Source organism: Pristiophorus japonicus, chromosome 2, assembly GCF_044704955.1.
Source record: "Pristiophorus japonicus isolate sPriJap1 chromosome 2, sPriJap1.hap1, whole genome shotgun sequence".
Taxonomy (NCBI): Eukaryota; Metazoa; Chordata; class Chondrichthyes; family Pristiophoridae; genus Pristiophorus; species Pristiophorus japonicus.
Window position 1 is genome coordinate 153,929,163 of NC_091978.1, and position 25,700 is coordinate 153,954,862.

Genomic DNA, 25,700 nt, shown 5'->3' on the forward strand with positions numbered 1-25,700 from the left:
AGGGGAAAATCAACCTGGCTTCTCACTCTTAATCACTACCTAGAGGCTCCGGTGAGAAGTGTACATGAGGGTGCACGTCAGGTAAAGAAGAAGGCATAACTGTGATGTCTCTCACAGCCAAATAGCCTGATACATAATATGGTTCACATGAGGAGTGAGGTACCAGAGGATACCTATGGAATTACACTCCCGTAAAGAGTCAGTGATTCCAGGAATGATAGATGAAAAGACGGATAAAGGAGGAAAGAAAAAGACTAGATTTTCCTCAGGATTCCAGCCATTTTTAAGCAGGCCCGGAAGCTATAGGGAGGAAAATGGTGTGGGATGGCATATGGCCAAATTTGCACCCCTAAAATGAGTGACCAACACTTTGCTTGTCTCCCACTGCTATTAATATAGAACGTCCATCTTTCTCCCCCAAGCTAGTCTATATGAAAATTTGGCTGGAATTGGGTTTCTGCGTTGCTGCCTCTGTACTGCTGATGGAGAAGCAGACGGGGTACAAGGGTGATGTAGAGGGATCATTGCAGTGAGAGGCAGGAAGAAAAGGATCTCGATCTGGCTACACTTTCTCCTATCCCCTCTATATGTTGTTTTTTTTTATAGCTGAGTTCATATAAATCCATTTTTGGCTGTCTTATACAACTTATTTATGGGGCCTCTGACCTATTTACCAGTGGTTCAGTCTATTTCTGATACTGCAGCAAATGCCCCATTACAGCACCACAACCTGTTCCTCCCTGACATAGCTGGCTTCCCCTGGGAAGCTGAGGTACCACTGGGATCCTGCCCTGCATATATAATTGATCCTGATCCAGGAAATGGGGCCTATATTTTTCACAGTGGAAATGTGCAAGAATGTCTACTAGGATCTTAGTTTTTCAAAACCCACAATTCTCTATTTTGTGATTGGTGAAACAATCTGTAATGTACAGAATCCCACTACATTACATCACAAAACTAACAACAACAAATTGTATTTATATACTGCCTTTAATGTAGAAAAATAAGGCACTTCACGCAGCGTGATCAAAAAAATTGGATGCCACACCAAAGAAGGAGATACAGGTACAACGTCCGAAGTCCGCAATCCTCGGTACTGAGACCGTGCCGGTTTTTGGGTTTTTCCGAATTTCAGACAAGAAAATCAATAATCTGAAATCGGTAATTCTCGACCGAATCCGTGCCGGATTTCGGGTTTTTCCGGATTTCGGACCTCGCCACTCTCCGATTCACACCATTCCTCGCCACTCACCAATTCCCGCCAATCCCCCATTCCTCGCCGCTCGCCGATTCCCGCCACTCCTCGCCGCCCGCTGATTCCCACCGCCCACGGCCCCCCTGCGCTGCACTTTTTACCTGTTTCCTCGTCCCTCGCTGCCCGATGTCACCATCTTGGACGCCTCAAAATGTCCGGTTTTCGGACAATTCTGGTTTTCGGAGTTCTGGATTTGGGACGTTGCACCTGTATTAGGAGGTGTGACCAAAAGCTTTGTGGGATTTAAGAAGATTATTTAAAGGAGGAGAGGGAGGTGGCGAGACAGAGGTGCTTAGGAAGGAATTCCAGAAGATGGGCCCAGGGTCCTGATGGCACAGCTACCAATGGTGAAGTTAATAAATTGTGCACAAATAAAAGAGGGCAGAGTCACTTAGACTGAAAGTTAATGTGAACTCCAAATAAGAGCTATTGCCAGTTCCCAATCTATATGTGGACTGTTCAGACACCTGAGAACTCATTTTTAGAGTGGAAGCAAGTCTTCCTCGATTTCGAAGGACTGCCTATGATGATGATGATATGTTAACACTGGAAACAATTTTCAATCTTAGTATCCAGTCTGTGATTTGTGTCCTGCTATTCAATTAACCAAATGATGAAGTGTTACCCACCCATGGACTGGTCTGTAAAATCTGGCCTGGATTTCTGAGGCACAATTTGAATGCAGGATCAGCAAAACATGGGGAGCAGTAGGATCGGCAGGAAACTTTCCCGTCTGGATATTACTGAAGTGAAGCAAATCTGAAAAGTCAAAACTGGATAGGTTTTATTGAAATGGTCACAGTTCTTCGTGAATAATTCATGGGAAGGATTTTCAGATTAAGTTACTCAAGAAGCCGCTGTCGCATACAATTGATCTTTTACGGAGTACCCAGTGATTACTTTCACTCAGTTTCACACGCAGTTAGATGTTGATAAGTGATATTACAAAGCTTTTATCTAACTCTGTGCTGAATTGTTTAGATGTTAACAAGTACAGTATTCTATCTGAGATGAGAGCTGGTGCCTATAACTTGCATTAGATCTGATGAAATCTGTGCTAAACTAGATTACAGGTTTCTTGTGAGACCAAAACATTTAGAGTACATTATTTTCTATAATATAATACAAATCTTATCTTTGCATTATTTGATAACACTCACATAAAGCGCATTGGGGCATTTTACTCCATTAAAGGTGCTATATAAATACAAGTTGTTGTTGTTGCTCCATGTATTTCATTTCGACAAAACTTACACCCTGTTGTTACATTTTTTTGATCATCTTTTTTTCAACTTTTCCATTATAAATTCCTTTGTCAACATGGAAACTGCCCATTTGGTGCTGTAGTGCTTGCGGATTGCCTCTCCTTGGCCTGTACCTTATAGTTAAATATAAACAATAAGGGGAATTTGGGAAGCAGAGAACTTCACTTCTTTGTTTCCCAAATTCCTCTTCATATTGATATTTAACTATAAATAATAATAAAGTCAAAGTATTATATAAAAAGGACAGAATAGGATAAAAATAGATAAAAAGGAGGTACTTAAAAGGGTGTCAGCCTCACAGTAGAAAAGTTACTCGGTCCAGATGGGATGCATCCAAGGTTACTGAGGGAAATAAGGTGGAAATTGCAGAAGCTCCGGCCACAATCTTCCAATCCTCCTTGAATACAGGGGTGGTGCCAGAGAACTGGAAGATTGTCCTGCTTAAAAAGGGGAGGGGAATAATTTGACAACTACAGGCCAGTTAGCCATAGAATCATAGAATGGTTACAGCATGGAAGAAGGCCATTCAGCCCGTCAAGCCTGTGCCGGCTCTCTGCCAGAGCACTTCAGCTAGCCCCACCTTCCTGCCCTTTCTCCACAGCCCTGCAAATTTATTTTCTTCTGGTACTTATCCAATTCCCCTTTGAAAGCCTCGACTGAGTCTGTCTCCATCACCCATCCATGGCAGTGCATTCCAGATTCTAACCACTAGCTGTGTAAAAAAGCTTTTCCTCATGTAGCCTTTAGTTCTTTTGACAATCACCTTAAATCTGTATCCTCTGGTTCGCGACCCTTTTTTTAATTATTCATTGATAGGATACGGGTGTCTCTGGCAAGGTTAGCATCTATTGCCCATCCCTAATTGCCCTTGAGAATGTGGTGGTGAGCCGCCTTCTTGAACAGCTGCAATCATTGTGGTGAAGGTACTCCCATAGTGCTGTTAGGGAGGGAGTTCCACGATTTTGACCCAGCAACGATGAAGGAACGGTGATATATTTCCAAGTCAGGGTGGTGTGCAACTTGGAGGGGAACTTGCAGCTGATGGTGTTCCCATGCGCCTGCTGCTCATGTCCTTCTAGGTGGAAGAGGTTAAGGATTAGGGAGGAAGCTTTGACGAGTTGCTGTAGTGCATCTTGTAGACGGTACACACTGCAGCAACGGCGCGCCGGTGGTGGAGGGACTGAAAGTTTAAGGTGGTGGATGAGGTGCCAATCAAGCGGGCTGCTTTGTCCTCGATGGTGCTGAGCTTCTCGAGTGTTGTTGGAGCTGCACTCATCCAGGCAAGTGGAGAGTATTCCATCACACTCCTGACTTGTGCCTTGTAGATGGTGGAGAGCTTTGGGGATCAGGAGGTGAGACACTCGCTGCCGAATACCCAGCCTCCGACCTGCTCTTGTAGCCACAGTATTTATGTGGCTGGTCCAGTAAAGTTTCTGGCCAATGGTGACCCCCCAGGATGTCGATGGTGGGGGATTCAGCGATAGTAATGCCGTTGAATGTCAAGAGGCAATGGTTAGACTTCCTCTTGTTGGAGATAGTCATTGCCTGGCACTTGTGTGGCATGAATGTTACTTGCCACTTATCAGCCCAAGCCTGAATATTGTCCAGGTCCTGCTACATAAGAACATAAGAAATAGGAGTAGGAGTAGGTCACCTGGCCTCTCGAGCCTGCTCCGCCATTTAATAAGATCATGGCTGATCTGATCATGGACTCAGCTCCACTTCCCTGCCAGCTTCCCATAACCATTTATTCCCTTATCGCTCAAAAATCTATCTCTCTCTGCCTTAAATATATTTAATGACCCAGCCTCCACAGCTCTCTGGGGCAGAGAATTCCTCTGAGAGAAGAAATTCCTCGTCATCTTAGTTTTAAATTGGTTGCCCCTTATTCTGAGACCATGCCCCCTAGTTTTAGTCTCCCCGATGAGTGGAAATATCCTCTCTGCATCCACCTTGTCGAGCACCCTCATTATCTTATATGTTTCGATAAGATCATCTCTCATTCTTCTGAACTCCAATGAGTATAGGCCCAATCTACTCAACCAATCTTCATAAGTCAACCCCATGCATGAATGGGCTGCTTCTTTATCTGGGGAGTTGTGAATGGAACTGAACACTGTGCAATCATCAGCGAACATCCTCACTTCTGACCTTATGATGGAGGGAGTGCCTAGGGCTGGGATGATTGACATCCAACAACCACAACCATCTTCCTTTGTGCTAGGTATGAGTCCAGCCAGTTTTCCACCTGATTCCCATCGACTTCAATTTTACTTTAGCTCCTTGATGCCACATTCGGTCAAATGCTACCTTGATGTTATGGACATTCATTCTCACCTCACCTCTGGAATTCAACTCTTTTGTCCATGTTTGGACCAAGGCTGAAATGAGGTCTGGAGCTGAGTGGTCCTAGCGCAATCCAAACTGAGCATTGGTGAGCAAGTTATTGGTGAGTAAGTGCCGTTTGATAGCACTGTCAATGACACCGTTCATCACTTTGCTGATGATCAAGAGTAGACTGATGGGACGGTAGTTGGCTGGATTGAATTTGTCCTGCTTTTTGTGGACAGGAACTCCCTGGGCAGTATTCCACACTGTCGGGTAGATGTTTTGTAGCTGTACTGGAACAGCTTGGCTAGAGGCGTGACTAGTCTGGAGCACAAGTCTTGAGCAGGACTGTTGGAATGTTGTCGGGGCCCATAGCCTTTGCTGTATACTGCGCACTCAGCCGTTTCTTTATATCATGTGGAGTGAATCGAATTGGCTGAAGACTGGTTTCTGCAAAGGATGAGGACATCAGGAAGAGACCGATATGGATCACTCACTCGGCACTTCTGGCTAAATATGGTTGCAAATGCTTCAACCTTGTCTTTTGCATTCGCATGCTGGGTTCCACCATCATTGAGGATGGGGATGTTCATGGAGCCTCCTCCTACCGTTAGTTGTTTAATTGTCCACCAGCATTCATGACTGCATCAAGCAGGACTGCAGTACTTTGTTATGGGATCGCTTAGCTCTGTCTATAGCATGCTGCTGTCACTGTTTAGCATGCATATCATCCTGTGTTGCAGCTTTCCCCAGGTTGCAGCACCAGGCGTACCTCATTTTTAGGGTCGCCTGGTGCTGCACTCCTCATTGAGCCAGGATTGGTCCCCTGGCTTGATGGTAATGGTAGAGTGAGGGCTATGCCGAGCCATGAGGTTACAAATTGTGGTGGAGTACAATTCTGCTGCTGCTGATGGCCCACAGTGCCTCATGGATGCCAAATTTTGAGCTGCTTGATCGGATCTGAATCTATACCATTTAGCACGATGGTAGTGTCACACAACACGATGGAGGGTGTCCTCAGTGTGAAGATGGATCTTCGTCTCCACAAGGACTGTGCAGTGGTCACTGCTACCAATGCTGTCATGGACAGAGGCATATGCGACAGGTAGATTGACGAGGACGAGGTCAAGTAGGTTTTTGCCTTGTGTTGGTTCTCTCATCACCTGCTGCAGACCCAGTCTGGCAGCTATGTCCTTCAGGACTCGGCCAGCTCAGTTAGTAGTGGTACTACCGAGCTACTCTTGGTGATGGGCATTGAAGTCCCCCACCCAGAGTAAATTCTGTGCCCTTGCTACCCTTGGTGCTTTTTCCAAATGTTGTTCAACATGGAGGAGTACTGATTCATAATCTGAGGAAAGGCTGTAGATAGTAATCAAGAAGAGGTTTCCTTGCCCATGCTTGATCTGAAGCCCTGAGACTTCATGAGGTCGGGAGTTAATGTTGAGGACTCCCAGGACCACTCATTCCCGACTATATACAACTGTACCACCACCTCTGGTGAGTCTGTCTTGCCGATGGGACAGGATATACCCAGAGATGGTGATGGAGTAGTCTGGGATGATGGCTGAAAGGTATGATTCTGTGAGTAAAACTATGTCAAGCTGCATGACTAGCCTGTGTGACAGCTCTCCCAATTCTGAGATTCCCAGATGTTAGCGAGGAGGACTTTGCAAGGTCAACTGGGCTGGGTGTGCTGTTGTCATGTCCGATGTCAGTGCCGAGGTCGATGCCGGGAGGTCCATCCGGTTTTATTCTTATTCTTGTTTTCTGTAGTGGTTTGCTAGGCCATTTAATAGGGCAGTTAAGAGTCAACCTCATTGCTGTGTGTCTGGAGTCACATATAGGCCAGACCAGGTAAGGACTGTAGATTTCCTTCCCTAAAGGACATTAGTGAACCGGATGGATTTTTACAACAATCCAATAGTTTCATGGTCACCATTACGAATACTAACTTTTTATTTCAGATTTATTTAATTAACTGGGTATTCTGCGGTGAGTGTCTCACCTCCTGACTCCCCAAAGTCTTTTCACCATCTACAATGCACAAGTCAGGAGTGTGATGGAATACTCTCCACTTGCCTGGATGAGTGCAGCTCCAACAACACTCAAGAAGCTCAGCACCATCCAGGACAAAGCAGCCCGCTTGATTGGTACCCAATCTACCACCTTAAACATTCACTCCCTCCATCACCGACGTACTGTGGCTACAGTGTGTATCATCTACTGCAGCAAGTCACCAAGGCTGCTTCGGCAGCACCTCCCAAACCCGCAACCTCTACCACCTAGAAAGACAAGGACAGCAGGCACATGGGAACACCACCACCTCCACGTTCCCCTCCAAGTCACACACCATCCTGACTTGGAAGTATATCGCCATTCCTTCATCGTCACTGGGTGAAAATCCTGGAGCTCCCTCCCTAACAGCACTGTAGGAGTACCTTCACGACACAGACTGCAACGGATCAAGAAGGCGGCTCACCACCATCTTCTTAAGGGCAAGTAGGGATGGGCAATAAATGCTGGTCTTGCCAGTGCTGCTCACATCCCATGAATGAATAAAATTTTTTTATTGAATTTAAATTCCCCAGCTGCCGTGGTGGGATTTGAACTCACGCTTCTGGATCATATGGGATCCTTGGCTTTATTAATTGAGGTATAGAGTACAAAAACAAGGAAATTATGATAAGCCTTTCTAAAACACTGGTTAGAGCTCAGCTGGAGTATTGTATTCAATTCTGGGCAACATACTTTAGGAAGGATATCAAGATCTTGGAGCGGGTAGAAGAGATTTCCGAGCATGGTAGCAGGGATGGATGAAGGACTTCATTTATGTGGCAAGTCTGGAGAAGCTGGGGTTATTCTCCTTTCAGCAGAGAGGTTAAGAGGAGATTTGATAGAGGTCTTCAAAACCATGATTCTTTTTGGTAGAGTAAATAAGGAGAAACTGTTTCCAGTGGCAGGGGGGTCGATAGCCAAAGGACACATATCTAAGGTAATTGTCAAAAGAACCAGAGGCAAGGTGAGGAAACTTTTTTTTACACAGCGAGTTGTTGTGATCTGGAATGCAGTGCCTGAAATGGTGGTGGAAGCAGATTCAACAGTAACATTCAAAAGAGAATTGCATAAATATTTGAAATGAAAAAAAATTACAGAGCTATGGGGAAAGAGCATGGGAGTGAGACTAATTGGATAGCATTCGCAAAGAACCGGCAGAGGCACGATGGGTCACATGGGGTCCTTCTGTGCTGTATCATTCTATGATTTTATGGTTCTATGCAGGGGTAATTTTAATAGTAAAGACGTGCGAGTTTGGGATTGGGACGGTTATTTATTTATTTTTTTTTTGAAATTCGTAGCCAATCGTTCCAATTCTTTGTCAAATCACAAACGCCAGAGGTCACCTTGCACACGCCAAGGATCACTCTGCGCCAATGCTCTTAGCCAAAAGGCCTAGAGCCACTGCACCGTTCCTGGAAGTACTGCAATACCAGGTTCGTGCCATGGAGGTGGATGGGTCAGGTCCCCCACATACCTCCGTGGAGGTGGATGGGTCAAGCCACCCCACCCACCTCCTGTTTCCAAAAAAGCAAGCATATACCTTCCTGATCCAGGGAGAACCACCCGGAGGTCATGGCGGCCACTCCCCTGTCAGGTCAGCCACGCATGATCCTAGCCAAAAGGCCGAGAAGCGATTGGGACGGTTATTAACATCGGTGAAAATGGCAGCCGGCTCCAATGAACTGACATCCGGGTTTAACTCGGGTGCTTTCTATGCATGTGTGTAACCCCTTTCAGAGAGGCAGGTTACTGCTTATAATACTTAACTGTGGCAATTTCGACAAGATTTTAACTGGCATTTAAATTTAACATCACATGCATGGGTTTCCTGGGCTTGCCGAAACTTGCCATTTAATCTTTTTTTCTTTTTATTTCCTTATCAGTCGGTAACCTTTGACATTGTTGCCAAATTAAGTTAATCTAAGGGTGAAGTCATGGCAGGAGAGCCCAGAGACGTGTCATGCTCCTCAAGTGCTATGTGGGAAGCCAGGGACGCTTCCAGTGTCCCTGACAAATACATGTGCAGGAAGTGTATCCTGCTGCAGCACCTGACAGACCGCATTGCGGCACTGGAGCTGCGCATGGATTCACTCTAGAGCATCAGCGATGCTGAGGATGTTGTGAATAGCACGTTTAGCGAGTTGGTCACACCGTAGGCAATGATTACTCACGCAGATAAGGAATGGGTGACCATCAAGCAGAGTAGTGGAAGGAAGGTAGTGCAGGAGTCCCCTGCGGTCATCCCCCTCCAAAACAGATACACCGTTTTGGGTACTTTGGGAGGGATGACTCATCAGGGGAAGGCAGCAGCAGCTAAATTCATGGCATCATGGGTGGCTCTGCTGCACAGGAGGGCAGGAAGAAGAGTGGGAGAGCTATAGTGGTAGGGGATTCTATTGTAAGGGGAATAGATAGGCGTTTCTGCAGCCGCAATCGAGACTCCAGGATAGTATGTTTCCTCCCTGGTGCAAGAGTCTAGGATGTCTCTGAGCGGCTGCAGGACATTTTGGAGGGGGAGGGTGAACAGCCAGTTGCCGTGGTGCATATAGGTATCAACGATATACGTAAAAAATGGGATGAGGTCCTGCAAGCTAAATTTAGGGAGCTAGGAGTTAAAATAAAAAGCAGGACCTCAAAGGTAATGATCTCAGGATTGCTACCAGTGCCACGTGCTAGTCAGAGTAGGAATTGCAGAATAGCTAAGATGAATACGTGGCTTGACGAGTGGTGCAGGAGGGAGGGATTCAAATTCCTGGGACATTGGAACCGGTTCTGGGGGAGGTGGGACAAGTACAAACCGGACGGTCTGCACCTGGGCAGGACCGGAACCAATGTCCTAGGGGAAGTGTTGGTTGTGCTGTTAGGGAGGAGTTAAACTAACATGGCAGGGGGATGGGAACCCATGCAGGGAGACAAAGGGAAATAAAATGGAGGCAGAAGCAAAAGATAGAAAGGAGAATAGTAAAAATGGAGGGCAGAGAAACCCAAGGCAAAAACCAAAAAGGGCCACATTACAGCAAAATTCTAAAGGGGCAAAGTGTGTTAAAAAGACAAGCCTGAAGGCTCTGTGCCACAATGCGAGGAGTATTCGGAATAAGGTGGACGAATTAACTGCGCAGGCAGCTCTTAACCAATATGGTATAATTGAGATTACGGAGACATGGCTCCAGGCTGACCAAGGCTGGGAACTCAACATCCAGGGGTATTCAACATTTAGGAAGGATAGACAGAAAGGAAAAGGAGGTGGGGTAGCGTTAAGAAGAAATTAACACAATATTAAGGAAGGACATTAGCTTGGATTATGTGCAATCTGTATGGGTAGAGCTGCAGAATACCAAAGGGCATAAAACGCTAGTGGGAGTTGTGTACAGACCACCAAACAGTAGTAGTGAGGTTGGGGACAGCATCAAACAAGAAATGAGGGATGCGTGCAATAATCATGGGCAACGTTAATCTACATATAGATTGGGCTAACCAAACTGGTAGCAGTATGGTGGAGAAGGATTTCCTGGAATGTATTAGGGATGTTTTTCTAGACCAATATGTCGAGGAAGCAACTAGAGGGCTGGCCATCCTAGACTGGGTGATGTGTAATGAGAAAGGACTAATTAGCAATCTTGTTGTGCGAGGCCCCTTGGGGAAGAGTGACCATAATATGGTAGAATTCTTTATTAAAATGGAGAGTGACACAGTTAATTCAGAGACTAGGGTCCTGAACTTAAGGAAAGGTAACTTCGATGGTATGAGACGTGAATTGGCTAGAATAGACTGGAGAATTATACTCAAAGGGTTGACGGTGGATAGGCAATGGCAAACATTTAAAGATCGCATGGATGAAATTCAACAATTGTACATCCCTGTCTGGAGTAAAAATAAAATGGTGAAGGTGGCTCAACCGTGGCTAACAAGGGAAATTAGGGATAGTGTTAAATCAAGGAAGAGGCATATAAATTGGCCAGAAAAAGCAGCAAACCTGAGGACTGGGAGAAATTTAGAATTCAGCAGAGGAGGACAATGGGTTTAATTAGTAGGGGGAAAATAGAGGAAGCTTGCTGGGAACATAAAAACTGACTGCAATAGTTTCTATAGATATGTGATCAAGAAAAGTTTAGTGAAATCAAACATAGATCCCTTGCAGTTAGAATTAGGTGAATGGATAATGGGGAACAAAGTAATGGCAGACCAACTGAACAAATACTTTGGTTCTGTCTTCAATAAGGAAGATACAAATAACGATCCAGAAATACTAGGGAACCAAGGGTCTAGCGAGAAGGAGGAACTAAAGGAAATCCTTATTAGCCAGGAAATTGTGTCAGGGAAATTGATGGGATTGAAGGCCGATAAATCCCCAGGGCCTGATAGTCTGCATCCCAGAGTACTTAAGGAAGTGGCCCTAGAAATAGTGGATGCATTGGTGATCATTTTCCAACAGTCTATCGACTCTGGATCAGTTCCTATGGACTGGAGGGTAGTTACTGTAGCACCAATTTTTAAAAAGAGAGGGAGAGAGAAAACGGGTAATTATCGACCGGTTAGCCTGACATCAGTCGTGGGGAAAATGTTGGAATCAATTATTAAAGATGAAATAGCAGCGCATTTGGAAAGCAGTGATAGGATCGGTCCAAGTCAGCATGGATTTATGAAAGAGAAATCATGCTTGACAAATCTTCTAGAATTTTTTGAGGATGTAACTAGTAGAGTAGACAAGGGAGAACCAGTGGATGTGATGTATTTGGACTTTCAAAAGGCTTTTGACAAGGTCCCACACAAGAGATTAGTGTGCAAAATTAAAGCACATGGTATTGGGGATAATGTATTGACGTGGATAGAGAACTGGTTGGCAGACAGGAAGCAGAGAGTAAGGCTAAACGGGTCTTTCTCAGAATGGCAGGCAGTGACTAGTGGGGTGTCGCAGGGCTCAGTGCTGCGACCTCAGCTATTTACAATATACATTAATGATTTAGATGAAGGAATTCAGAGTAATATCCACAAGTTTGCAGATGACACTAAGCTGGGTGGTGGTGTGAGCTGTGAGGAGGATGCTAAAAGGCTGCAGGGTGACTTGGACAGGTTAGGTGAGTGGGCAAATCCATGGCAGATGCAGTATAATGTGGATAAATGTGAGGTTATCCACTTTGGTGGCAAAAACATGAAGGCAGAATATTATCTGAATGGCGGCAGATTAGGTAAAGAGGAGGTGCAACGAGACATTGGTGTCATGGTACATCAGTCATTGAAAGTTGGCATGCAGGTACAGCAGGCAGTGAAGAAGGCAAATGGCATGTTAGCCTTCATAGCTAGGGGATTTGAGTATAGGAGCAGGGAGGTCTTAATGCATTTGTACAGGGCCTTGGTGAGGCCTCACCTGGAATATTGTGTTCAGTTTTGGTCTCCTAATCTGAGGAAGGACGTTCTTGCTATTAAGGGAGTGCAGCGAAGGTTCACCAGACTGATTCGCGGGATGGCGGGACTGACATATGAGGAGAGATTGGATCACTGGAATTTAGAAGAATGAGAGGGGATCTCATAGAAACATATAAAATTCTGACGGGACTGGACAGGTTAGATGCAGGAAGAATGTTCCCGATGTTGGGGAAGTCCAGAACCAGGGGTCACAGTCTAAGGATAAGGGATAAGCCATTTAGGTCTGAGATGAGGAGAAACTTCTTCACTCAAAGAATTGTTAACCTCTGGAATTCCCTACCGCAGAGAGTTGTTGATGCCAGTTCATAGATATATTCAAGAGCGAGTTAGATATGGCCCTGATGGCTAAAGGGATCAAGGGGTATGGAGAGAAAGCAGGAAAGGGGTACTGAGGTGAATGATCAGCCATGATCCTATTGAATGGTGGTGCAGGCTCAAAGGGCCGAATAGCCCACTCCTGCACGTATTTTCTATGTTTCTATGTTTGTCCTTGAGACCCACCTCCTGCTTCCTCGACCCTATTCCCACTAAACTGCTGACCAGCCAACTTTACTTCCTGGCTTCCATGTTAGCTGATATTGTTAATGGTTCTCTCTCCTCAGGAACTGTCCCAATCTCCTTCAAATCTGCCGTCATTACCCCTCTCAGAAAAAAATCTCGACCCCCTCCATTCTTGTAAACCACCACCTCATCTCCAACCTCCCTTTCCTCTCCAAAGTCATTGAACATGATGTCACCTCCCAAATCTGTGCCCATGTTTCCTGGAACTCCATGTTTGAATTCCTCCAATCAAGTTTCTGCCCCTGTCACTGTACTGAAATGGCTATTACCAAAGTCACAAATCACATCCTGTGTGACAGTGACAAAGGTAAACTATCCCTCCTCATCATTCTCAACCTGTCTGCAGCCTTTGACATGGTTGACCACTCCATCCTCCGCCAACACCTCTCCATCATTGTCCAGCTGGTTGGGACTGCACTCGCCTAGTTCCATTCTTATCTCCAGTCATGGCCAGAGATTCACCTGCAATATCTTCTCCTTCCACTCCCGCCAGTTACCTCTGGTGTCACCCAACAATTTATCCTGAGTCCCCTCCTATTTTTCATGTACATGCTGCCCCTCAGCGATATCATCCAAAAACAGAGCGTCCGTTTCCATGTATATGCTGATGTCACCCATCTCTACCTCACCACTATCTCTCTAGACCCCTCCACTGTCTCTAATTGGTAAGACTGCTTGTCCAACATCCAGTACTGGATGGGCAGACATTTCCTCCCACTAAATATTGGGAAGACCAAAGCCATTCTCTCCGGTCCTTGCCACTAACTCCATTCCCTAGGCACCAACTCCATCCCTCTCCCTGGTAACTGTCTGAGGCTGAAACAGACTTGGTGTCATATTTGGCCCTGAGATGAATTTCCGACCATATATCCGCGCCATCACTAAGGCCGCCTGTTTTCACCTCCGTTAACATTGCCTGATTCCACTCCTGCCTCAGCTCAGCTCCTGCTGAAACCCTCATCCATGCCTTTGTTACATATGGACTTGACTATTCCAACTCACTCACATAATATAACAGTACAGCACAGAAGGAGGCCATTCGGCCCATCGAGTCTGCGCTGGCTCTCCCACATTCTACCCTACGTAAACTTGAGGTCATCCAAAACTCGGCTGCCCATGTCCTAACTCACACCAAGTCCCATTCACCCATCACTACTGTGTTCCCTGACTTACATAGGCTCCCAGTTGAGCAACATCTTAAATTTAACATTCTCATCCTTGTTTGCAAATCCCTCCATGGCCTCGCCCACCCTATCTGTTTAATCTCCTCCAGGCCTCCAAGATATTCTCCAATTCTGGCTTCTTGAGCATCCTCAATTTTAATCACTCCAACATTGGTGACCATGCCTTGGCTGCCAAAGCCCTAAGCTCTGGAATTCTCTCCCTAAACTTCTCCGCCTCTCTTCTTCTCTTCCTCCTTTAAGACTCTCCTTAAATTCTACCTCTTTGACCAAGCTTTTGGACATCTGTCCTAATATCTCCTTATGCGGCTCGATATCACTCCTGTGAAGCACCTTTGGACTACATTGAAGGTGCTATATGAATCCAAGTTGTTGTTGTTGTTGTTGTTGACACCATCTGCAATGAATCATCCTGAGGATCCACCAGTACAGTCATAAGCACAAGAAATTCCCATAACTAACATTATCATCAGCATCAGTAAAAACACAAAGCATGGCAGTACAACCTTATCATCAGTGTTCAGCAATTGGGAGGCATTGGGATCGCTTCTGGGGGAGGTGGGGCCTGTACAAGCCAGATGGGTTGCACCTCAACCAGAGCCTGGACCAATATCCTTGTGGGAGGGTTTGCTTGTGCTGTTGGGGAGGGTTTAAACTAGCTTGGCAGGGGGATGGGAACCTGAGAATAGATTCAGTAGGGAGGGGAGTAAAGCTGGAATTAGAAAGCAAAAATGTAGAAAGTGAGTTTGAAGGACAGAGGAAACAAGCAGGTAAAAAGGATTAAAAAAAAATTAAAAGCTCTTTGTCTAAATGCACGTAGCATTCGTAACAAAATAGATGAGTTGATGGCACAAATAGATGCAAATGGGTATGATCTCATAGCCATTACAGAGACATGGTTGCAAGGTGACCTGGACTGGGAACTAAATATTCAGGGGTATTTGACAATTCGGAAGGACAGACAGAAGGGAAAAGGAGGTGGGGTAGCACTGTTAATAAAGGATGAGATCACTGAGTTAGTGAGAAATGATATTGGCTTAGAGGATCAAGATGTTGAATCAGTTTGGGTGGTGATAAGGAATAATAAAGGGAAAAAGTCACTGGTGGACATGGTCTATAGGCCCCCTAACAGTAGCTACACTGTTGGACAGAGTATAAATCAAGAAATAATGGAAGCTTGTAATAAAGGAACGTCAATAATCATGGGTGATTTTAACCTTCATATTGATTGGACAAAGCAAATTGGCCAGGGTAGCCTTGAGGAGGAGTTCATAGAGTGTATCCGGGATAGTTTCCTTGAACAGTACGTTGCAGAACCAACCAGGGAGCAGGCTATCTTAGATCTAGTACTGTGTAATGAGGCAGGATTAATAAATGATCTCGGAGTAAAAGATCCTCTGGGAATGAGTGGCCATAATATGAATTTCAAATTCAGCTGGAGGGTGAGAATGTTGCTTCTCAAACCAGGGTCCTAAGCTTAAATAAAGGGGACTACAAAGGTATGAGGGCAGAGTTGGCTAAAGTGGACTGGAAAAAAAAACTAAAGAATGGGATGGTTGATGAGCAGCGGCAGACATTTAAGGAGATATTTCATAACTCGTATCAAAAATATATCCCAATGAGAAGAAAGACTGTAAGAGAAGGGATAACCATCCGTGGCTAACTAAGGAAATAAGGGATGGTATTAAATTGAAAACAAGGGCATACAATGTGGCCAAGACTAGTGGGAGACCAGAGAATTGGGAAATTTTTAAAAGCCAGCAAAGAACGACTCAAAAAATGATGAAGAAAAGAAGATAGATTATGAAAGTCAACTAGCACAAAATATAAAAACAGATAGTAAGAGTTTCTACAGGTACATAAAAAGGAAAAGAGTGGTTAAAGTAAATGTTGGTCCCCTGGAGGATGAGATTGGGGAATTAATAATGGAGAACAGGGAAATGGCAGAGACGTTGAACAAATATTTTGTATCGGTGTTCACAGTAGAAGGCACTAAAAACATCCCAATAGTGAATAATCAAGGGGCTATAGGTAAGGAGGAACTTAATACAATCACTATCACTAATGAAGTAGTACTGGGTAAAATAATGGGACTAAAGGCGGACAAGTCCCCTGGACCTGATGTCTTACATCCTAGGGTCTTGAGAAGTGGCTGCAGAGACAGTGGATGCATTGGTTGTAATCTACCAAAATTCCATGGATTCTGGGGTGATCCCAGCAGATTGGAAAACTTCAAAATGTAACACCCCTATTTAAAAAAGGAGGCAGACAAAAAGCAGGACACTATAGACCAGTTAGCCTAACATCTGTCGTTGGAAAAAGGTGGAGTCCATTATTAAGGAAGCAGTAGCAGGACATTTAGAAAAGCATGATTCAATCAAGCAATCAGCATGGTTTTATGAAAGGGAAATCATGTTTGACAAATTAGCTGGAGCTCTTTGAGGATGCAACGAGCAGGGTGGATAAGGAGGAATCAGTGGATGTGGTGTATTTGGATTTCCAGAAGGCATTCGATAAGGTGCCACACAAGAGGTTACTGCACAAGATAAAAGCTCATGGGATTTGAGGTAATATATTAGCATAGTTAGAGGATTGGCTAACTAAGAGAAAACAGAGAATCGAGATAAATGGGTAATTTTCCGGTTGGCAAACAGTGACTCTTGAGGTGCCGCAGGGATTGGTGCTGGGTCCTCACTATTACAATCTATATTGGATGAAGGGACCGAGTGTAATGTAGCCAAGTTTGCTGATGATACAAAGATGGATAGGAAAGCAAATTGTGCGGAGGTCACAAAAAATCTGCAAAGGGATATAGACAGGCTAAGTGAGTGGGCAAAAATTTGGCAGATAGAGTATAATGTGGGAAAATGTGAGGTTATCCACTTTGGCACAAATAATAGAAAAGCAAATTATAATTTAAATGGAGAAAAATTGCAAAGTGCTGCAGTACAGAGAGACCTGGGGGTCCTTGTGCAAGAAACAAAAAAAATAAGTATGCAGGTACAACAAGTAATCAGGAAGGCAAATGGAATGTTGGCCTTTATTGCAAGGGGGATGGAGTATAAAAGCAGAGAAGTCCTGGAGCACTACATACAGTTTTGGTCTCTGTATTTAAGGAAGGATATACTTGCATTGGAGGCTGTTCAGAGAAGGTTCACTAGGTTGAATCTGGAGATGAGGGAGTTGGCTTATGAAGATAGGCTGAGTAGTTGGGCCTATACACATTGGAGTTCAGAAGAATGAGAGGTGATCTTATTGAAACTTATAAGATAATGAAGGGGTTCGACAAGATGGATGCAGAGAGGATATTTCCAGTCATAGGGGAAACTAAAAATAGTAGACATAGGGCTAGATTTTACACTATTGTGCAGATCATCCAAAAATGAGCATTATTTCCGGCGTGTGCGGTAAAAATGGGTTTTCAGATCGCCGGCTTGTTGCCCATTCTCAAAGCCCCTAGTCTCCATTTTTGAAATTGGGCGTTAGCATTAAATCTCTCTGACCTTCTGCTGTAAAGTGTCGCCGTCCTTAGCAACGGCATGGCAACGCTCGTTTCCCGCGATTCAGGTCAGGGGTCATCATTACATGCGTAGAAGAAGAGACAGAAAGAGAGGGAGCAGAGAGGGACTGAAAGAGTATGGTGTGGTATGTGCTTGTTTGGCTGTTGTGGGAGATACAAGGGAAATTCACCAGCAGTAAAAAGCCTACTACACACCAAGAACATAGTTGACAGAGAGTTTTTGTCCAACAAATAACATTGAAGGGATGGAAGAGACCCTGGAGCTGGTAGCCAGGAACACTGGTGGCAGAGGGCTCCCAGTGCTCCGGCCGCGCCAATGCACCCCAAAGTGCCGCACCCCATTGCCAACGACACGAGAGCCAGGAGCAACATCTTGCTTCTGCTCGGAGCAGGTTCCCACCTTTGGACCGCCCTCTCCCGTATCCGTCCAAGCAGCAGTTCGGCCGTCATACTCCCCCCCCCCAATCCCCCCCAATGAAGCATCGCCTGAGGAACTCCTCGGCTTGGAGTCAGGAGGGGAAGGGGTAGAAGTGGGGAGGAGAAGCGGGGGGCAGGGGGACGGTGGGGGTGGGGGGGGGCGGAGGATTGATTTTTACAGAAGTACTTATGATTTCAGACAAATGTTCGGTTTAAATATTTTTTACTTAACAAAACCTTGTTGCGCATTGTCTCAGATAGCTGCATCGTTACACACTGGTGATTCCTTAACATCAAAGGGTATAATTACACTTAACTTCAATCAACTTAAACGTTAACTGTCACCAAGGTGGTGCCCACCATTGATGTATGACCTGCGCACCCAGCAGTGTGTCAGCCTTGTAAATAACCACCAACATTCTTTCAGGCAAAACACTCATTTATGGGCTCCTGACGCAAGAGTGTTGCAGCTATCATGCCACCACGGGCCCTTTCATGCGGTCTACAGGGGGGCAGAGGCATGGCTTTAGCATCAGCCTGATTGGCCCAATGTCAGCATCCACCTCCTCGTGCTCCTCTTTCTCTCTCTGGTGAGGTGGACTGTCAGACCCTTCGGACAATTCTTGTCCCCTCCTGATAGCCAAGTTGTGCAGCATGGAGCACACCACCATGAATTAAGTTACCTGCTCAGGGTGGTATTGGAGCTCGCCTCCTGAGTGGTCCAGGCATCTAAAGCGCTGCTTAAGCACGCCAATGGTTTTCTCCACGGTAGTGTGAGTGGCTCTGTGGCTCTCGTTGTATCACCTCTTGGCCTCAGTGTGGGTGTCACACAGGGGGGTCATCAGCCAGGTGGCGAGGCCATATCCTTTGTCACCAAACATCCAGCATTAACCTTGTGGCTAATAGTTAAACAAGTCAGATACAGTGCTCTCACGCAGGATGTGAGCATCATGGATGCTGCCCGGAAATTTAGCATTCACTACCATAATAATTTGCTGGTGGCCGACAACGAGTTGCGCATTCAAGGAATGGAATCCCTTGCGGTTCCTGAAAACCTCTGCATCCTGAAAAGGTGCCTGCATCGCGATGTGCGTACAGTCGGTTGCTCCCTGCACCTTGGGGAAGTTAGCAATTCGGCTGAATCCTCGAGCCCTCTCAGTCTGAGCCTCCCTGGACAGAGGGAAGCTGATAAAGTCCATCCTGTGTGTGTCCAGGGCTTCAGTGACCTGTCTAATGCAGCAATGTGTGACATGCTGAGATATACCGCAAATGTTGCCAGCTGAGGCCTGAAAAGAACCCGACGCGTAGAACGACAGTGCCGCGGTGACTTTGACCTTGACGGACAGTGCAGTACTGATGGTGCTGGCAGGCTGCAGATCTGCCCTTATGAGCTGGCATACCTCAGTGATAACCTCTTTGTGGAAGCGCAGTCTCCGAAGGCAGGTGGTGTTGGGCAAGTTGAAGTAAGACCGCTTCTCCCTGTACTTGTAGGGGGTGTAACATCTGGTCCTCCTCATCAGTCTGGCACATCTTACATTGGGCACATAATGCTGTGGAGCATACCTTCTGCCATCTCGAGTCTGCAGCATGTAATTGGTCAATCAAGAGAGGGTGAGAAAGGATAGGTCCCATTCCAATAGCTATCTGTTTTCCACCGATTGGTCACAAAGAATGAATGTCCTGACGAAGGCACCTATTAAATTCCAATCGTTCACAGTATGATGTTTGTTCAGATGTTCACATCATCTCCAAAGATCTCCAGAGTACATCTGAACTCCCCCAAGGATGAAGTAGAGCGGCCTTTTAAGTGATGCGACATGTGATTTAGAACATGGCATCCATACCGCTGTGATTCGTTCAGAACAGTTCCACTTTCTCTGAGCGGTGTTTTGGCCGAGCGATATTGTGGGTGAGATGTGTGCGAGGTGGTGAAAGTGATGCTGGGCGATCTCCTGGGCGTTAGTTTCGGCAAATGTAATCTTTACGACAAAATAAAGTGGCCGGTTGGTATTATTGAATCTCGGCGTTAATTATGGCCGTTGATTTTGCCCATTCTGATGATTCCGCCCAAAAAAAGTGGGCGGGCGGTATTATTTTTCCCGGCGTTACACACATGGGGAAAGTAACGTTCGGCGATAAGTGTCCAAAAAATGAGCGTCAGTTTCCATTTTGTGGCTAAATGGGTGATATCTTGGCATTATACGTCATTGCAGCGGTAAAATGGACGTTAAGTGGGCGTTATGCATGCAAAAAAAGGGGAAAATCTAGCCCATAGTCTTAGATTAAGGGGCTGCCCATTTAAAACTGAGATGAGGAGAAATTTCCTCTCTCAGTGGGTTGTAAATCTATGGGATTCTCTGCCCCAGAGAGCTCTGGAGGCTGGGTAATTGAATATATTTCAGGTGGAGATAGACAGATTTTTGAGTGATAAGTGAGTAAAGGGTTATGGGAAGCGGGCAGGGAAGTGGAGCTGAGTCATTAATCAGATCAGCCATGATCTTATTGAATGGCGGAGCAGGCTCGAGGGACCAATGGCCTACTCCTGCTCCTATTTCTTATGTTCTTATGTTCTTAATACAGGAGGACGAAACACTGACCGTGAATTGAAGTATATACAGGTCTGTATTGGAATCTAAACACAATAGAGGCTATGCAATGGAATCAAAGTATGAAACTCCAACCTTTAGGGATTCATTTTGAAATGGGCAAGTAGATTGTGAATAGCGATATGCCCCTTTTACACAGAGGACAGCACTAATATTTTCTGAAGCACGTGCTTCCCTTTACATAGGAAGTAAAATGGGATTATTCTTTGGGGGGGGGGGCGGGGCGGGGGGGGGGGCTGGAATTGACCTATCAAAACTGACAACTAAATTATTGTTAATGTAGGCAAATAGTGATATGGTCAATGTGCAATGGGTGGGTGGGACATGCAGCATTGCAAATTTGTACATCGTCACTAATAGGTTGTGATATGTCCTTACTATACAGTATAAATGCACACGAGGCCCATACTTGAGAGAAGGTCACTCTGTGACCAGTTACCTTTATTACCAAGACCTCAAGTGATGAAGGTGGGTGGAGCTTCCCTTTTATACCTGAAAGTCCAGGTTAGGAGTGTCTCCCACAAGTTCACCCCCTTGTGGTCCATGTTCTCAAGGTGTACAACTTAGGTCAGCTTATACATGGGTTACAATGATAGTTGAATACATGACATCACCTCCCCCCCAATGTGGGATCACAGGTTCAGTCTCTCTGGTGGTTTCTGCTCCCTTGTGGAGCACCTGAGTTGGGGCTCCGGATGTTGGGCGCTGGCCTGAGTGTCTGCTGTTTGTGATGCCTCAGGCCTGTCCAGACTGCCCACAGTGACTGGGCTCTCCTCCACTTGGTTCTGGTGTTCGGTCACCTGTGGTAGAATAAACTCTACGTCGTGTTCTTCCTCTGTTTCTTCTATGGGGTTGCTGAACCTCCTTTTAGTTTGATCCACGTGTTTGCGGCAGATTTGTCCATTGGTAAGTTTAACTACCAAAACCCTATTCCCCTCTTTGGTAATCACAGTGCCTGCAAGCCATTTGGGCCCTGCAGCATAATTAAGGACAAAAACAGGGTCATTGACATCAATACATCGCGCCCTCGCATTCCTGTCACATTGTGACTGACGCCTGCTCTCAACAATTTCTTTCATAGTAGGGTGTATAAGGGATACCTGGTTTTGAGCGTCCTTTTCATTAGCAGCTCTGCGGGTGGAACCCCTGTGAGCGAGTGTGGTCGGGATCTATTGGCCAACAGGAGGCGTGATAAGCGGCTTTGTAGGGAACCCGCTTGGATTCTGAGCATCCCCTGTTCGATTATCTGCACTGCTCGTTCCGCCTGGCCGTTTGAGGCCGACTTGAACGGTGCCATTCTGACGTGGTTGATTCCATTGCCTACCATGAAGTCCTGGAATTCAGTGCTTGTGAAGCACGGGCCATTGTCGCTGACCAAGATATCCGGTAGACCATGGGCGGTGAACATTGTCCGTACACTTTCTACCATGGCAGAGGATGTGCTTGAATTTAAAATGGCACACTCAATCCATTTGGAGTAGGCGTCTACAACAACCAAAAATTTTTTTCCCATGAAAGGACCTGCGTAGTCCACATGGATGCATGACCATGGCTTGGCGGGCCAGGACCAGGGGCTAAGGGGGGCTTCCCTGGGTGCGTTGCCCAGCTGAGCACACGTGTTGCACCTGCGAACACAAAGTTCCACGTCTGCATCTATCCCTGGCCACCAAATGTGTGACCTGGCAATAGCCTTCATCATGACAATGCCCGGGTGCTCATTGTGAAGTTCTCTGATAAACACCTCTCTGCCCATCTGGGGAATGACTACTCGGTTTCCCCACAGTAGGCAATCAGCCTGAATCGAGAGTTCATCCTTGCGCCTATGGAACGGTTTAAATTCCTCAGGGCATGCCCCATATGTGGCTGCCCAGTCCCCATTCAGGACACATTTCTTAACTAAATGAAATCTTTATTTGTCCAGACTTCAATCTGACGGGCTGTCATAGGTGAGCCTTTGCTTTCGAAAGCTTCAACAGTCATGACCATCTCAGCATCATGCTCAGTTGCCCCCTCAGTGGTGGCTAGTGGGAGCCTGCTGAGTGCATCGGCGCAGTTTTCAGAGCCCGGTCTGTGCCGAATTATGTAGTCATAGGCGGCTAACATAAGTGCCCACCTCTGTATGCAGGCCAATGCATTCGCATTTATGGCCTTGTTGTTGGCCAAAAGGGACGTTAGGAGTTTGTGATCTGTCTCCAGCTCAAATTTCCTGCCAAACAGGTACTAGTGCATTTTTTTTTACTGCATATACACATGTTAGTGGTTCCTTTTCTACCATCCCGTAGCCCCTTTCTGCCTGGGACAGACTTCTGGAGGCAAAAGCTACTGGCTGTAACTGACCATTGGCATTCACATGCTGTAACACACACCCGACCCCATAGGACGATGCATCGCACATTAAAACAAGTTTCTTACACGGGTCATATAATGTTAACAGTTTGTTGGAGCATAACAAATTGCGTGCTCTATCAAAAGTCCTTTCCTGGCTGTCCCCCCAGACCCAATCATGACCTTTGCGTAGGAGCACGTGTAGCAGCTTTAACAGCGTGCTCAATTTGGGAAGAAAGTTACCAAAGTAGTTCAGGAGCCCCAGGAACGAACGCAGCTCCATCGTGTTATGGGGTCTGGGTGCTCTCTGGATCACTTCCGATTTGGACGCAGTAGGTCTGATCCCATCTGCTGCTACTCTCCTCCCCATGAATTCTACCTCTGGAGCTAAGAAGACGCACTTCGCCTTTTTCAGTCACAGCCCTACCCGGTCCAGTCTGCGTAGCACCTCCTCCAGGTTGTGGAGGTGTTCTTCAGTATCGCGACCCGTGATGAGGATGTCGTCTTGAAAACCCACCGTCCTTGGAATCGACTTGAGGAGGCTTTCCATATTTCGCTGAAAGATCGCGGCGGCCGAGCGAATCCCGAACGGACATCTGTTATACTCAAACAACCCCTTGTGTGTCATGATGGTGGTCAGCTTTTTCGACTCACTCGCCAGCTCCTGGGTCATGTAAGCTGAGGTCAATTTTGAAAAAAGTTTGCCACCGGATAGCGTCGCAAGGAGGTCCTTCGCTCTCGGTAGCGGGTACTCGTCTTGGAGTGACACCCGATTGATGGTGGCCTTGTAATCATCACATATCCTGACCGTCTTTAAGCGTACCCTTAACAGGTGTTGATGGCCCCATTACTGGCGCATTGTCCATTGCGATGGCATGAATCGTCGTTCAGCTAGCCATTGTCTCTGTTGAATTCCCCCTTTGGGTTCGACTACATGCTCGTGTCCGATTGTCCTTGTCTGCCTAGAGAACTGTGTGCCGCGTGAACAATGTTGACTCCCTGGTCGTTTGCGGCATTTGAGCCAAGATTTTTGTCATACATCATTCTGGTCTCTTCCTCCCCTGAGATAAATGTCTGGCCTATCAGAGCCGCCGCTTCCAAGGTCAAGTCTTTGGTCTCAATCAGTTTCCTAAAAACCCCAGCGTGCTCGATGCCCTCAATAAAAAAGTCTCTGCATGCATCTGCGAACTTACATAGGCTCGCCAGTCGCCAGAGATCTGCCATGAAGTCTGGAACGCTTTGCCCTTCTCACCGCCGGTGCGTGTAAAACCGGTGTCTCGCCATGTGCATGCTGCTCACCGGTTTAAAATGTACCCCGATCAACTTACTGAGCTTTTCTAAAGTCTTGTCCGCCGGCTTCTCTGGCGCTAGAAGGTCCTTCATCAGGGAGCACGTTCTGGATCCACAAACCGTCAGGAGATGAGCTCTGCATTTGTCAGCTGAATCCTATCCCAACCATTCCTTAGTGACAAAGCTTTGCTGTAGTCTCTCAATAAAGTCGTCCCAATCATCACCAACACAGTACCTCTCTTCTGTGCTACTAGTGGCCAGTTTAAATCCCAGTTTCTCGTTGCCAATGGTATGTCCTTACTATACAGTATAAATGCACACGAGGCCCATACTTGAGAGAAGGTCACTCTGTGACCAGTTACCTTTATTACCAAGACCTCAAGTGATGAAGGTGGGTGGAGCTTCCCTTTTATACCTGAAAGTCCAGGTTAGGAGTGTCTCCCACAAGTTCACCCCCTTGTGGTCAATGTTCTCAAGGTGTACAACTTAGGTCAGCTTATACATGGGTTACAATGATAGTTGAATACATGACAGGTTGCATGAGATGTGTATTCAGGAAGTGTATCCTTTCTTGTTATTGTTGGTCATGAGGGACATAGCCTGTGTCTATACATTCAGTCTACTGACCCTAAAAGGTGTGGAAAATAGAGAATCACATAAAGACAGTATGCAGAAAGTAGTTGTTGCTTTTGAGATTTAGCCAATATATTTACAATTTAATTACTATGAACTATACAACACCAGGCCTCTGTTGGTGCCTGAAAGGAGCCTACAGTAGATGTGTTACTAGCTGCAGTTACTTTCAATGCTGTCACTCCCAGGGAGAGTAACTCCAGGTTGTCATTCAACGTGTGGCAGATGTAGATGAGTGGATCTACAATGAGACAGAGACTGCAACTCAGTCAAGGCCAAGTACTTTGTTCTTAGTCCATAAGTCCTTTGAAAAAAGCATTCTTCCTTCATCCAGTCTTTTACTCATTCCTCTATGCTGCTTATAATACTTAGCATCAACCACCAATGAACACACCATTTCATTTCAAAACTCATGATAAGATCATTTTAGAGTCTACAGTGTACCGTTTAACTATACTTCTTACAATTAAATCCCACAAATGAACCCCAAAGTTATTTACTGTGGTAAATACTGTTCTTATTTTGGTCAGATCCTGTTTCTAATAATTGGTTTAATGGTACATTTTGTCAATGTGCAGTATTCTGTTACACCTCGTAGAGAGATGTAGAAAAAAGTAGTGATAATAGCCATTGCGTGTTGGATTACCTCAGTGGCAATATACTGTGATTAGTGGTAAATGTGTGGTAAAATGCCACACACAGGATAATCCCAAGCATATGCTACAAATATGAATCAATTTGTTTCAGAATACAAAACATTTTCTGTTACTCATTAATATGAGGATTCACTTAAAAGGATTAATGAACATTACGCTGGATGAATTGAGGATAAGC

At 45.7% G+C, this 25,700-nt stretch overlaps 1 pseudogene; it reads right to left on the reverse strand.

Moving 5' to 3' along the window:
* Nucleotides 1–8,305: 8,305 nt before the first annotated feature.
* On the reverse strand, nt 8,306–8,544 carry LOC139252272 (U2 spliceosomal RNA; annotated as a pseudogene).
* Between the last annotated feature and the right edge of the window lie 17,156 nt (nt 8,545–25,700).